Source organism: Empidonax traillii, unplaced genomic scaffold (genome assembly GCF_003031625.1).
Source record: "Empidonax traillii isolate 1590-97213 ecotype Southwest subspecies unplaced genomic scaffold, ASM303162v1 scaffold86:size2944007, whole genome shotgun sequence".
Classification (NCBI taxonomy): domain Eukaryota; kingdom Metazoa; phylum Chordata; class Aves; order Passeriformes; family Tyrannidae; genus Empidonax; species Empidonax traillii.
This window is the reverse complement of record NW_020955279.1, coordinates 893,432-908,675: the sequence shown is the minus strand read 5'-3', so window position 1 is coordinate 908,675 and position 15,244 is coordinate 893,432.

Here is a 15,244-nt window from a genome sequence, read left to right as displayed (position 1 = left end):
TTTTTTAAAACAAAATGAAGTAGCTGTACAGAGAATAGACAGTTACTCTGTTGTGTTTGGTAGGGTGCTAGCATACACTTGGGTATTTTTCTGACTTTGGGAGTCAATAAAGTACCATCCACATTTCTACTCCATTCTCATTCAGAATAGATTTTTCTCATGGAAATATCTGAACCTGCCTGACTGTATTTCCATGGAAATCAGCGTATTACTTTTTAAAAAATTATTTTTGGCAAGTTAACATTTTCTGATGGAAAAAAGCGCTTTGTCCAAAGATTCTCAACCAGCTTTTCTGAGCTGAGACCTACCTCTGTACTGTACAAATGTGAGACATTTATCTTCAGTATTGTTGTAGATTTAAGAAGAGATCACAAGTGAAGTGAGGTCTGGAATGATGAAATCTGGTGGGTAGATTTGTGGGAACTTCATAAGGAATATCTAGAGTAAAATATAAAGAGATGTTATGACTGTCTCTTAACTAATACTGAAATGAGGTTAAATTCAGTATGTGTGTGTGGGGGGAAAACAGAAAATTTATTGGGTTGAAATTTCAGCCTTTCTCCTTTGCTTTGCAAACATGGATCTTTCAATCCAGTCCTTTTATCCTTGTTCCCACTCTGAATCTCATCAAGTGGCAGTGGACACACATGTTCAGCTTCTCTTTCTGGTTTAGCCTGTGCTCCTGCCAACCTCCCACTATTTTGTATTCCTTCCTTCCACATCTCCACACCTCAGCACTCTCAATTCATTAATCAGCATAGTGAATTTTAAAGATGTTTACCATGTCTGAGACTAGTTATTGGAAAGCTGATTACTGAGTTAATGGCCCTGTTTGGAAACAGTTATGCCATTTCTGTAGATGGAGTCAGTCCAGTCCAGCATGCCTTGTAATAAAGCTCATAGATCATGTATGCAGTCAGCACCTTGTTTTCCTAGAAGAATAAAATGGAAATATACTTTGCATCACACATTAAATCTTGCTTGCCCAATCCTTCAGGTAGTTGGGAGATATTGAACAATACTGGGGGGAGTTACATTTCGGGTAGCTGTCTTTGATGACACGTGTGTTCGTCAAGCTCTACTTCCTTCCACAGATTCAATATCTGTAATGTTTCACTTCTAACATTCATTTCTGAACAACTGAAGTATCTAGAGGTGAAAATAAAAGCCAGGAAAGTCATCTCCAGCCCAGGATTTGGTGTAGCTGTGCTAATTCACCAACTGAGAAACAAACCAACTCAATAACCTACTGAGAAGCAGAATGTATTAGCTCTGGTACAAGTGTCTTGCCATGCTCCTAGAACCTGGTCCAGCTTGTTTTGAGACCAGGTAGTCTGGGCAGGTGCTGTACACACTATAAACAAGATTCTACTGACTTCTGGTCAGTGGAGATCCTATCACACCTCTTAGTCTGGTTCCCTAGGGAAACCACCTACACAATCTTATTATTTGTCTGACCCAGTTTCCAATATGCTGACACATTTGTCACAGGTTATGCAGATGTTTCAGGGCCTGTCCAGTTGTCCTTACCAGTTTGCAAGAATTAGCTCCTAAGTAGAGGAAGGAATCCTTATTAATGCTCCCATTAAAGAAGAAGGGAGAATTCAGCAATTGTTCATTGTGTTTGACATCAGCAAGACACTTGACTGATTTGCACATTGCTCTGATATTCCTTGGTGAAAACACTGCTTCCTTCGGCTGCCAAACCAAAGGAAGCCAAGGAATGGCTAGGAGAAAGATGCCAAGGCATGCTGTGGTACTCCTCAGGGGATAAGGCAAACTGCCTGTTCTTGCAGCGGGGAGGTGAGAGCCTGGAGGGGTGAGGGGGGCTGGAGGCATTGCAGTGGGATATGGTGGAGGACAACGGGGGTTATTCCAAGAGGGAAGTGTAAGAGCTGTAGTGTAAGTCCATGAAGAATCAAGCTTCATTAGTTTCACTTTTCAGGGAATAATTTGTTAGGAAAATATTGAGAACTAAATTTTGCTATTTTGGGTACATTTACACGCTGATTTAACCCTCCCACAATTCCTGTAGCAGTTGTAGCTGGTATACTGCCTTGCTGTTACACAGCAGGCATCTGCTGTTATTTGACCTGAAAAGATCATTATGGGAGCTTTATTTGGTGTGCATTTAATAAAGCTGTAGCTGTTGTGACTATAACTCATGACTCCCATGTCATTCCGCAGTGGTGTAACCAGCGATTCAGCATTCCAGGCCCATCAGTTCAAAGGGAAGTGTGAGGAACTCGAATGTATTCCAGAGCATTGGGACTTTTATTGCTCCTCTTCTCCCGCACTGCGCTGTTAGGAAGATACATTCTCTAGGAACCGAGAAGTACAAAGCATCCTTAGACCTTGTAGTGCAAAATGTAAAAAGTGATGTTATCTGCAGAAAGTGGACTTTAGATTCTATCAGCGAGCATTTAGCATGAAGCATTTCCTATGGTAATGCCTCTCACTTTCCCAGACTTTTAAAGGCTCCAAGTGGCACACAGGCTGCAGACCTCTTTGTAATGTTAATGAATCATCTTAATGGACTGTTTTAGCAGAAACATTCATCACCTTTTGTCCCACAATGATTTTTTTTTTGTTATACTTAAATGGTTAAGTAGGCAATAAATGCCTATCAGACCAACCACTATGCTCTAGTAATCCACCTCACTATAAATCACCAGTGGATTATTATTGTCCTGTTTAATTAACACTCTTAAGGGATTCTATCGTTGGATAGACTTTCACCTTGCACTAAGCAGGCATTAACATTTGAAATAAGAAGTGTGTTTATGTGAAAAGTGTTAATCAGCATGACCTGGAACTGGTAGTGGTGGGTTGGATGAAATATGTGCCTGTGTCCATGGGTACTGGTTCCTTCCATCAGTTTTCAATGGAAGCCGAAGTCAGATCTATGAAATACTTACTTAAGTCATAGCAAATGATATTTGCAGAATAATTTTTTGTTGGGTCTAAAAGATATTTGGCTATATTTGGTTGAAAACAGCAGGTTTAAAAATTTTAATTCCAGGAGTTAGGAGGGTGATGGTTTTGTGAGCATAACATGGGGGTTTTTGTGGTCCAGTTCACTTTTTAGAGGACTGGATCAAACCCCTTTCTTTTTCTGCAACAAAAGGTGAGAGGGAAATTCTGATCCTGTTGCTCCTCTGTGAACTCTTTTCAGACTTAACAGTCAGAAAGAGTAAGCCAAGCAGCAAGAGTTCCTGGGAAAGGCAGGGGGGTCCGGAGGGTTGGATGTTCTTTGCAGAACAATTCCAGCAGCTCTTTTGCAAACAAAATTCCCACACTGGGACACAAGATCGATACAGGATCACTCTCAATATGCAAACATTTTTGTACCTACAACTCAATGCTGGTTTTCTTCTCTTGGCTGAATATAAAGATGGCAGCTCCTTTTTTTTTTTTTTTTTCTCCCGTAATACAATTTAATGCATTTACTAGTAATTTCCTCATCTTTTGTCAGCAGAGACAGACATTTGAAAAAGGCTCTTGTTAAGGCAGTGTTTCCCATCCATGAAATCTTATCCTGCTTTCTTTGATTTTGTTACATTCATAATACCAGGAGTGCACTTACCAACTGCTCCTTCTATGGATTCCAGCACTCTCAGCCATGTGAGATAACCCACTGCTCCATTTCATTTTACAGACACAGCAACTACCATGTTCAGAGATTTTCAGAGGTCTTTAGGAGTCAAAAGTAGTAGCATAGCTCAAGAGAGCCTGTTTCTTGTCTGTACACAAACCTGGTATGCACATCCCTTTCCTCTTGGCGTTTTTGTTAAATTATTTCCCAGTATGGACTCCTGCAAATTAAAGAACAAATAAAACTGCTAAGTGGAACACAAATACACTAAATCTTTTTAATTAAGAGATTGAATCTCTTAGTATAAATTCATTTCCTGAAACAAAACTCCAATTATGTAAGATTAATTCTTTCCTCTGAGATTGCATGGATTTATTGACTAACAAAACCTTCTGTTGCGTAAATGGAAATGTGCTATTTAATGCAGCCTGTTGAACAGAGGCAAACCCGTAGCATTAGCATTTTCACTGGGCATTTTTATTTCAGTTTCACACTGAATATGCCAGGTTTCATTCTACTTGTAACTGAAAAGGTGTGAAATGGTTCACAACCGACTATGGGGCAAATAGCACAAAACACTTTAGGAGTTTGAACAACACGAGGAAATAAACTAAGCTCATAAGGAGTAAGTTGTTATTGCACGAGGAACTGCAATGACAGAAATAAGACTATCTTATGTGCAGGGCAGTGTTGTGAGGAGGTGTGTGTCTCTGATCATACAATAGTTTTTTTAAATCATTTAACAGAGATGCACAAACCCCACACAGTTTCAAGTGCGGGCATGTCCCGAGAAGAATCTCCTCCATTCCCTCTAGACACACCCAGCTCATTAAATCCATCATTGCCTCGCAGTAAGCCCCAGGGTTCAATCTTTTCTAGAGCACTGTTACTATCCAACCTTTTAGCTCATACAGTGGGCAGCCAAGAATTCGTGTCTATGCATATAGTAGAACTCATAGCCAATATTTCCCGCAGTTTCCTCCTCTCCATCCCCGTCTGGATGTATAATGGCTTGGTTTTGTTGCTGAGGGGGGGTTTTGAGGGATTGGTTTTGGTTTTGTTTTGTTTTTGATAGGCAAAACTTCAACGTCCCTTTCAGATTACTTTCTTATATCCTAAAGCAATAACCTCTATGAGGGTGGCAAGTTAAAGTTAATAAAATCAGGAATCTGTGCTTCATGTAGGTAGCTGGCCATGAGAAACTGCAGCACACATGGATATTGAATGACTTCAATAGTCCAGTCAGGTTTTATCAGAATAGGTCATCAACCTGTAGACTGCCCAAACCTGTTCCACTGCTTCCCCATTGATTAAATATCTGGAGGCATTTACACATATATCAAATTCTCCATAATCTATTTTATCTTAATGACACCCAAGTTCTTTTTCAAGCTAGGGCAAAAACGTTCCCTCCAGTGGTGAGAAAAGACGGTATATCTGTACTTCAGTACATTCAATTTCCTTGAAGCCAAACTATGATCTCAGATTCTCATGGGCTGAAATATCAGTGGAACTGCAGGGAGTATAAAGGAGGTAAGACCTGCCTGTGTACGCCCAGCTGTTAAGGAATTTAAAGCTGGATTTTTTCATTTGATTGAAGACCTGACATGTAGGGGAGAAAGGAAGGAATAGAGTGAGTGTTTAGCTTCCAGCCAAGTTCTGGTGGCCAAAATTCCTTCTGAATCTCAATAGCTGTATCATCCAAAGCAAGACAGAAGGCCTTGCCTGGAATTGGCAACTATTGCTGTCATTTGAGGATTTCCTTCCTCTCTGGTCCCAGCTTACTTGGTCCCTACTCTTACTCTCTGCCCCAGGTGTCATCCTGCAAACATCCCGAGCACTGTGTTCCCTCCATCTTTGTTCAGGCTCCTAAGTGCTTCTGTATTTTTTTCTCTCTGTCTTTTTTTTTTTTTTTTTTTTTTTTTTTTTTTTTTTTTTTTTTTTTTTTTTTTTTTTTTTTTTTTTTTTTTTTTTTTTTTTTTTTTTTTTTTTTTTTTTTTTTTTTTTTTTTTAATTTTATTTTTATTTTTCTTCTTTCCCTTATCCACGACAATAGGAGTCAGGGGAAGCAGTGTGGGGATATGTTAAAAATTAAAAAAAAACACAAAAAAAAAACCCAAAACAAAACAAAACAAAAAAAAATCTCAGCCAAGTGACATGGAAAAGGTGGAAAAAGGCTGATTGTTCACAGTCTTATTCAACACAGTAATGAGCATCATAACTAATTAGGAGATGGTAGGTTCAAGGAGATGTGTCTTTCAGAATGAGTAATTAATCTGTGGAACTCCCTTTCACAGGACATGTTGTATGTTAAAAATGTGTGTTGAAGATCCATTGAAGAAAAAGTTGATGAATACAGAGACTCCACCAGAGTCCTTGAATACAAAGTCCCACCACTCATCCCAGAAATCTTTAAGCCATAAACATGCTGGAAAAGCTTCACAAGACACTTTTTTAATACTCTTCTCATGATGTCCAATATTGCTTGCTGTCAGAAGCAGAATATTAGTCTAGGTGGACTTTGGATTAACCAGTATAATTCATCTTATGCTTTTTATTAACAATGGAAGGCAGGATGCAATTTATTCCTTAGTTGTCAAACAGAACTACAAAGTGTTGTGATGTTTGCTCTCCTTCTACTTTTCCATCTCTTAATCCAATCCAGGGAAGGATGGTAGATGTTTCTTGTATTTTGTTGCCAGCTGCTCTAAAAAGTTCATACAAAAGCTTTTCTCATCAAGAAAATTTATGTGGGGATGTGGGGATTCATGAGTCCTTGCAGCAGTATGTTGAAGCACAGAGACACTATTAAATATGATCCAAACTGATGGATTCAGGGCAACAGTGGTGAACTCTCAGGACTGGCTTTCAAAAGAAAAAGTTTCAAACACTGGTAAATCTGATAAAGCAAGCACCAATCAATATTTATATACCTCTGGACATTACCATTGCAAATTTTCTATAGAGACAGCAAGCAAGTAGTCAGAAATCCTTGGTTTGCCTGTAGGCAAGTCCATTTCTTGAGTTTTAACATAGTAGAGATAATTATGTCACCCACGTTATACACATTTTGTGTTTCTTGAATAGAGAGTCTGTATTGAAAATATTAACCACTGCTCTGTGGAAACTGAAAAGTTGCAAAGGAAAGGAAACTAATTTTCTCAGTGGGTACTGAACAACTGAATGGTTGGAACTGTGTTTGGGAAGCCTTAAAATTGGCATAAGCCATCTGAGAAGTGCTAGTGGATTTAAAATCCTGAGGGAAAGGTGAAAACTTGTTGGTGCCACGAAGTACCTTAAATATCTGTGGTTTAAGTGATCAAAATTAACCCCTTTCCTCTTGCACGCAGGTAACTATGAGGTGTTCCAAACCAATGCTTAGATAAATACCACAGCTGATGTAACAAATACCTGAAAGTGCATGTAATAAATACAAGAAAAAACCTGTCTTGATTATTCAAGTAACTGCTGCTAGTTAATTAGCATGCTTATGGCATTTGGGCCAATGGATTCTTGCAGTTTGCCTTCAATAGATTTTCTTACCAGCTTTTTTTTTTTTTATCCCACTGGACACAGTGATGCAATGGTGCTCAAACAAATTCAATGAATTCATTAGGAAGAGCGAATTTTTGACTCGTCAATAGTCAATATTAAATTGCAAATTAAGCTCTTCTGGGGTTTGGTTGTGCTAAAAGAATTCATTCCTCAACAAAAAATGTCATTCTGTCAACTGCTAATTATATGCAAAGGATCTTAAACAAAAATAGGTAACATACGTGTGTAATGTACCTGTGCGATAAAATGTGTGACTTGTGTAATACTGAAGGTAGGAAATATCTGAAACAGTAAGAAACCAGAAGAGGGCAATTTTTTGTTTTCCATTAGGTTTTTCAACTGTACTCCTACTTGGGTGTTGTTTTTGTAGTTGTTGAGGGTTTCTTATTTTTGTTTTTCAAAGAATGCCTGAAAAATGAGTAACATTTTTTCCTAAGTTTCAACTGAACCTCCCACGCTGTGATTTATGGCCATTGCTCCTTGTTCTGTGTTATGACACTACCTACCCAGAAGAACTTGGCTCTCATCTCTGTGACTGCTCTTCAGGCAGAGATCAGTCTCTGGCCTCTTTTTTTGCCAGACTAAGCAAGCCCAGCACCTTCAGTCTCTCTCTTTGGGTTCTATACTCTTTACCCAGAGTATCTCAGCATCCCTCTGCTGAACCTCCTGTTGATTCTCCACACTGCTCCTGAACTGGGGGAGCCAGAACTGGGCACAGTATAACCAGCCCCATCTATTTGAATGTGCCCAGTTTCACTGCAGAGTCCCTGCATTGCTCCACCACTGCCCTTCTCCTTGCCAAACTGTGCTGATACACAAAGATGTAAAATCTTTGTAAATCACAGATGTGAATCAGTGTAAGAGAGGTTTAGGAATTTCAGCCTTTTCCTCATTGTAATCTTTAGGTATCCCATTAGCAAAGCCATATTTTTCTGCTACATTTGGCGTTAGAGACATTGACTCCTGTGCAGGACACACCAGAGGCAGAATCTCCATCCCTCTGTTGCCACATAGATAGAGGCATGGCTCGAAAAAAGGAGAGTATGATGGTTTTTTTCGTGGATGAATAACTTCTGTGCCCTGGGGACTGTAAATAGCTGGCATAAATCAATGCAAATTGGCTATTACTAATCTTGCCAGTAATGAAGTGAGAATGAATGGAGTACAAAGATGAACTTTACATATCGTTAGCACCAATCTGCCTCGCTGCATTTATGGGCAAGGCTCTACCTAGGAGGTCAGTTGGCAAAACTTACAAGTTTCTCTTTTGAAAATAATGATTAAAAAAATGCATTTGTGCTGCACAGAAATGCCTCTCAAATATTAAGTCCGTTGGGGGATTTTTACAATTATGAAAACTTGAAAACAGTTGTTTCATAATTTCTCAAACACTCAGCAGCATATATTTTTATTACAGTGTTTTAGCATCACTGACCTCAGTATATAATTTAAAATGTTTATTACAAATGTATCCTGTAAAACACTGAAACTTACCATGTCAGAGTAAAAGTTTGCTTTCAGTTTAATTTTCCAACAGAAGACTGAAAAAAAAATAATCAAAGACTCTCTTATTGTTACTCCATAATAGCACAAAATTAGTATAAATGAGGGTGATGACTGTATATTCTGCAAGAATGTTTCTTGTAAAGCAGGCACTACAGAGTTTATGAAACAAGAAGTTTTCCACAAGGATTGGAAATCAGTTTAAATATCTATAAATCTTGACTTTTGCATCCTGTAAATGATTTTTTTTTTCTCTTAATTCTACATTAACACTGACTAAATCCCTCTGACAGGAGTACAGTGACAGTACAGTTTTCCTCTCCTCACAAGGAGAATAAGTACAATATGAAAGTGAAGTAAGTTCCTGAGACACGCACACCGCTGAAATGAAAAGGTGGGAGCAGAATGTTATGAAAACCTTCTGGTCAGTCATCTTTCTCCAGTCTCTGAATTTGAAGGCTATGCCCTGGTTTTCCAAAACACATTCCAATGGAAACAAAATATGATGTTTTATTCTGTAATTACACCTGTTTGTCTAACTGAATTCTCCTATTTTGGCCTTTCTTTGTACTGTTCCTTTCAGTTCTAGCCTGAGAGATGTCATTTGGCCTTCCAGCTTCTAGTTATTGTTATCTTCCTACTGTCCACTCTTTTGGTTCTTCCAGTGTAACAGTGACATGAAAGGGTTTAGGTAACAATCTAATTGCTGCACCAGAATGAAACCTTATTTCTTTTTACCCAGGACTCCCTGGGAATCCTTTTGCCACAGCCTTGATCTCCCCAGGGAGATTATACAGAATTGTTTTTGTGGCCATTCATTGACTGGACAATCTGATTCCCATCAGTTCCCAAGGGTAGAGCCATAATTCCCAGAGAACACCATCGGCACAGCACTTGGAACCATTAGAATTACTTCCAAATGCCAGGCCAGAACTGCCTATGTTTCAGAGTGTGTCAGTAATCCCAAACATACACAAATCTGTAGGGATTTGGATTCTTCCAGACAACTGATGTTGTGTCATTGTCTTCCTCCTTTTAATTATGCAAATTATTTCATTGCTAATATGTTTCTGTGAAGCTGAGTATGTATTTTCCTTTGACAACTTTTTTGTTTGTTTATTGGACAAATATGGCTTTATATAAAGTTTTGCCTTGTCAGAACATATAAAATATATATTTGTAAATATATTGATATCTATTTTAGATTTGTAATCAAAAGTACTTGAAAATCTATTAAAAATTGAAAATGTTTTTGAAGTTTCCAAGAGGCAACATTTTGTTTTTCCTACAACTCCCCTTAAATGTCAAAATATAATGTTTGGCATACCCAGTTTTCTGGAAGTCAATAAACATTTCAGCAAATGTAGTCTTTATAGGATAAGCATGTTCTAAAGGAATTAACTAATATTAAGGAATGATTTTAAGAGAGATTTTAAGTCAAAATGAAGATTTTGATGTACTGGCCATCACAATATGGCTGAAATATCTAGGAAACCAATTAATTTCAAACTTAAAGGGGCAGTTCTCTCCTGCTTGAGTCTTGAAGAGGGAAGAGCCAATATAGTGTAAGAGCAGCTGTTCAGCAACACCTATTATTTGCTTATATTACATGACTAACATGAGGCACCCTGTCGTTAAAATGAGAGTTAGGAATTGGCTCTCCTGATTTGCTTCTTAGCATTCCATAATTTTGCTGAGGATATGATCTCATCCAGCTCTCCACACCGACTAAGAATCTGGATTGGTAGATGAGCTTGTGAGTTTTCCTTTTGATGAAGTATCAAACTTTACTGAAGAGCTGAAAGATAACCTTCAGTTTAATTTATAAAGAAAGGTTTAGATACTCTTTTCTTAGAACTAATGAATGGATGATGGTGTCTTCAGCAATGCCATTTCTGTATTTTTTATTTCTTCTCCTTGATGTGTTATGGTCCCAATCTTGCATTCCTGGCACTCAAAACTCCTCACGAGCGGATCCAATCATGGAAGCATTCCAGTGCAGTGCATGGGAGACCCTTTAACATTCCAGAGTAGAGAACATGCAGAAAAATCTTGAAATAATAAATTAATACTACATCAGATTTTTAGAAAGGAGCTCTCTCTGCTAACAAGTGCTAGACCCACTTGTCAGCCACCTGTTCCTAAGACACAAACAGGAATTCTTAACCTAGAAAAAAATTCTTAAACCTAGAAAAGGTACTACTGCTATTAGCAAGTGGCTATTTATTGTTCATTTATTATTTATTAAATTATTGTGCTAATGTGAAAAATAGCCTGGCTTTTGCAGAGGCACAGAACTGTTGCATATTTCTTTCTAACAACATGTATAGTGTTATGAGAAGGCTGGTGACTGAGATGTGAGAGCCGTCAGTCAGAGACTGCAGCAAGTAATTTCATTAATATTTTTTGCATTGACTTAATTAGATATGGTGGAGTTCTTAAAGATTTAGTTAAGCTGATGCAACATCCTGTAATGTACATAGTCTTGCAGATGTGGAGATGTTCTTAGTATGTAAGCAATCAGAGTAAATTATAATAATATATCTCATATTAGTAAATTAAATAAAGGGCCTTAATCAATTGCATCACAATCTGATTGAAAGTTCCCTTTCTACTTTACCATTTTGTCATATGTAATTTATCAGACAAAAAGTATTCTTCCATAAGAAACAAACCAAGCTTTTTGCTTACTGCAGCTATGTATGGACACTGTGCATTTCTCTGTGTGGGAAAAGCGATCACAATTGCTATTTCTGAATAAACTATCCATAATAGCTCCCTGTGTGGACATTCTAGTCTGGAAAAGTCACGGGTCAAATAAGTCCACTTTCCAGTGTAGAAAAGCCCTTAGTCCACAGCTCCAAACTCCTGTTTCTGCCAGATTTCCTCTTTAGAGAATAGTATAAATTTGTTCTATTCAATTCTTTAAGGCCCAAATTCAGCACTGAACTCACTCTGGGAACAATGCCTGAGATAAGCCAGGGAGAGCTGTGGACAGAAATACAAACTTCCTTAACATAAAACTGTCCATAATATAAAGCTGGGACCATCCTTGTGATTCTTCTGGTCCAGCACCTTCTGGAACCCTAAACCAGCAGCCAGAAAGTTGCCTGGAAGATGATCCATCAAGCCAAACCCAAGGCAGTTGGTAGCTGTCATCGCCAGCTGTAGTGAAAAAAAGGCAAGATGGAGCAAAACGCCACCCCTTCCTCCACACCCAAGTACAGGGGAGGGATTACAGCAATGACATCCAGCTGACACATCTGAGAGTGCTCTGAGTACAGAGAAAAGAGTGGTTAATAATTATGCAGAAAAACTTTGAAAAATGTTTGAATGCACTAAAAATGTATCCCGGAAAGGCAGCGCAGAGCCTTCAGTGAAGGTCAATGAGCAATCTCACTGCATCCAGAGCTGCTTGTACAACAGCTCAGTAAGACATGTTTGGGGCTGGATTCCTTTTGTATTTAAATAATGTTTTTAACCTTCTCCAAGGGGGATGGGGAGGGGGGAAAGAGAGAGAGAGAAGAACAAACCAAGATACTTTTTACTGAGCCTTAGGACCCTCAAAAGCAAAGGTTGCCGTTCATCCAAAATTACATCACAGTGCCCCTGGCATTTTTGTGGTGCGGACCAATTAACACTAGTAGCTTAATTAACATCACCAAATGCACTTTAAAGGATGACATAAGGTTGATTTTCATCTAGGCTTCCAACATAAAGTAGAATGTTAAGCAACTGCCCCACCTGTTTTTGTTATTTCTACAGCCCACAGTGCTCAGTGTCAGAACAGACTCCTATGTCATCCTCTGACTTCATTCTCCCCAGGCATTATTGAATAGCTAATAACAAAGCTCTAAAGTCCATCCTGAGTTTTACCTGTTGGCATAAATCTGGGGCTGTGACACCACTGGTGTAGCATTCACATAAATGAAACAACAGATTTTGGCTCAAATATCTTTAATATAGAGCAGGTGACATTTTGGGGTTTAAAGAGCAAAATCACACCTGTGTTTTCACGCTTTCTAGGATTTTGCCAACAAAAGGAAACAGAAAATCAACAAGCCATTTCACTTCTTGAAAGCCAGAAGAAATGGTGCAGCTGTTTCCAAGACTGCTATGTTCAGAGTCACATAAACATGGAATAAAAGACATTTTTGCTTTCCAGTTATGTTTTAGCACAAACGTCTTCCATTTGTTTGTTTCGACATATTTTGCCTTTAACACATTTTTTTTTTTAATAAGAATTTTTCTTATTAGGCTGGAGGAGTGTCCTATCTTAGTGTGAGACCAGTTTAGGAGTGAAGAATAGTGGGTATGATAGTGCTGGGCAAGCACAGACTTCTCAGGACATAAAAATTGTATGTCCAAATGTTCAGTCGTACAGTGCTACCTGTTTTTAACTTAATTACTGTCAATGAACCAGAGTGCATGTGGCATTTGTGCTGAATTGGGAAAATGAATTATTTTATTTAATTTACTTCGTGTTTCTTCGTCTCAAATACCTGTCTTGCCCTGCCACCAAAAATACATTATTACCTCTAAAAACATTAGAAAATGTGGATCTGAAAATTGACAGATGAAAGCTACTTTTCCCTTTAAGAATGGCCTGTAGAGTTTATTTGTGGCTGAAAGATAAAACAGCAAGAGAAGGGATGGTAACAAAACCTCACTTCCTCTTACAGTGATTTGGCTCGCTGCAGGATAAATATTTTGCAGGTGTTTCTCACTCTGGAGCCAGGTAAACTGAAAACATGCATTAGTTTTGGGTCATTCTTTTTAACCACCCATGTTATTTGGAAGGAGATATCCCATTTGAAGCTGTGAGCTGTTAGCAGTGAATGACTTTTCATCTCCTGTTTCTCCGGGCTTTGCTCATTAGAAAAAGATCAGTAACTTTTCGTGTAAGTGGCAGGTGATAGATCTGGCTCCTGTTTCATCCTGACTGATTCACAGTAAAATCCTTTGGCTCATAAATTGTCTGCCCTTCCAAGGATTGTCCAGATCACAATTAAGGGTGTTGGAAAGAAACTGAAGCTTTCTGGAATACATTAGATATACTCCTAAGAAGCTCTTGAATGGCTGGCGGGGAGTTTTTTTATTCTGTTCTTATTGTAGCTTTTAAGCCTCCAAATATCTCTTTAACGTTCCTGTCTGGCCCAAATCCTTCTGGCTTGCATTGGATCATTACCTTCCACAGAGGCATCCCTTTTTAGGCTTTTAGACTTGATTTCACATGCTGTTTGACATTCATTGAAAATAGACAGATCAGACACACTTGTTTTCTTACCAACCCATGAAAGGAATAAAGGAGAGATCATTTGGAGAGAAATACTTATCACAGCAATCATGAAAACTTAATGTAAGATACTATCTATGAAAAGAGGAAAAATCTTTTCAAAAGGTGTGCAGTGAAGGAAACTACAAAACCCACATGTCTGTTTATGTGTTATTTATTCCACTGAAGCAGCTGTTCACGTATGCAAAATCAGTAACAAGCAATTTAAAATCTTGGCACCAAGATAAATGCACATTTTTGTCCTGTATCACTCTTTTGGTGTGTAGTGTGTACTGATAGCAACAGATTTTGATCCAGACAGGCTTTCCTTCAGCAGTTACAGACAGACTTTGGATGTGGCATCAGACAGGTCATGCAGAGTATTCCAGAGCACAGGTCCCTTCAGAAGGATCCTGATAAGAGTGGGGGTTATAATAGGAGAAAATCTTAAAGGATTTTTTTGATAGCAGGGTATCTTTCAAAGCAAACAAATCTGAAAGTGCTTCATTACCTATCATTCTTGTTTTAGCAAGGATTAGTGAAATCACGGGGTTAAATTTGTCAGCCTCCAAGTGGGAACATTGTCTCTGCCATCTGTGGTGTCATCTACTGCACAGCTTTGTAGAGGCAGGATGAGAGAACTGCATCACTTCACTGCTGCTTTCATGTCTTTCTTTCCATCTTTATATTTAATAATGGTTCCTTTTGTATTTTCCTATTAATTTCCCTTGTTTTATATATATATATATATATTTTAGTCAATATATGGAATTTAATTTTGATGAGTTTTTTGATGAGCAGATTTTAAAAAGGGAAAATAAAGAAAGATAAATTTAGGAAATTAACTTGCTAGTTAATTTATTGATTGTAGTTCATATTCTGGATATGAATTTATTTAGTTAAAAAATCTATATTTGCATATGTATGTGTAGTATAAGGTAGAAATATGGACATTTTTTGTTCTTGTTACTTGTTTTTCAATCTCTGTTTTTTTAAAACTCAGAAGCATTGAGTATTTTAGTTGTGGTTTTTTACAGTTCTTGTTTGCTGCTATGAGGAAGACAGAAGTCATTAAATTGGCTTCTCACAAGGGGATGTGTTTAGTTTTGTTTGCAGTCTGTTGCTGGGGGTGTGATATAATTTTGTCAGTTCCATATCAAACAACATTTTTTGTTGTTTTGATGTTGAATTGTTGGAAAGAGCTACAGAGATTTTACATAAATATTTCCGGAGTGATCTCAAGATGCCTGAAGGCCAAAGACTTAAGTTAAAAGAACTGAAAATTTCAATTTATTATTCCCCTTTCTTTCACTTGC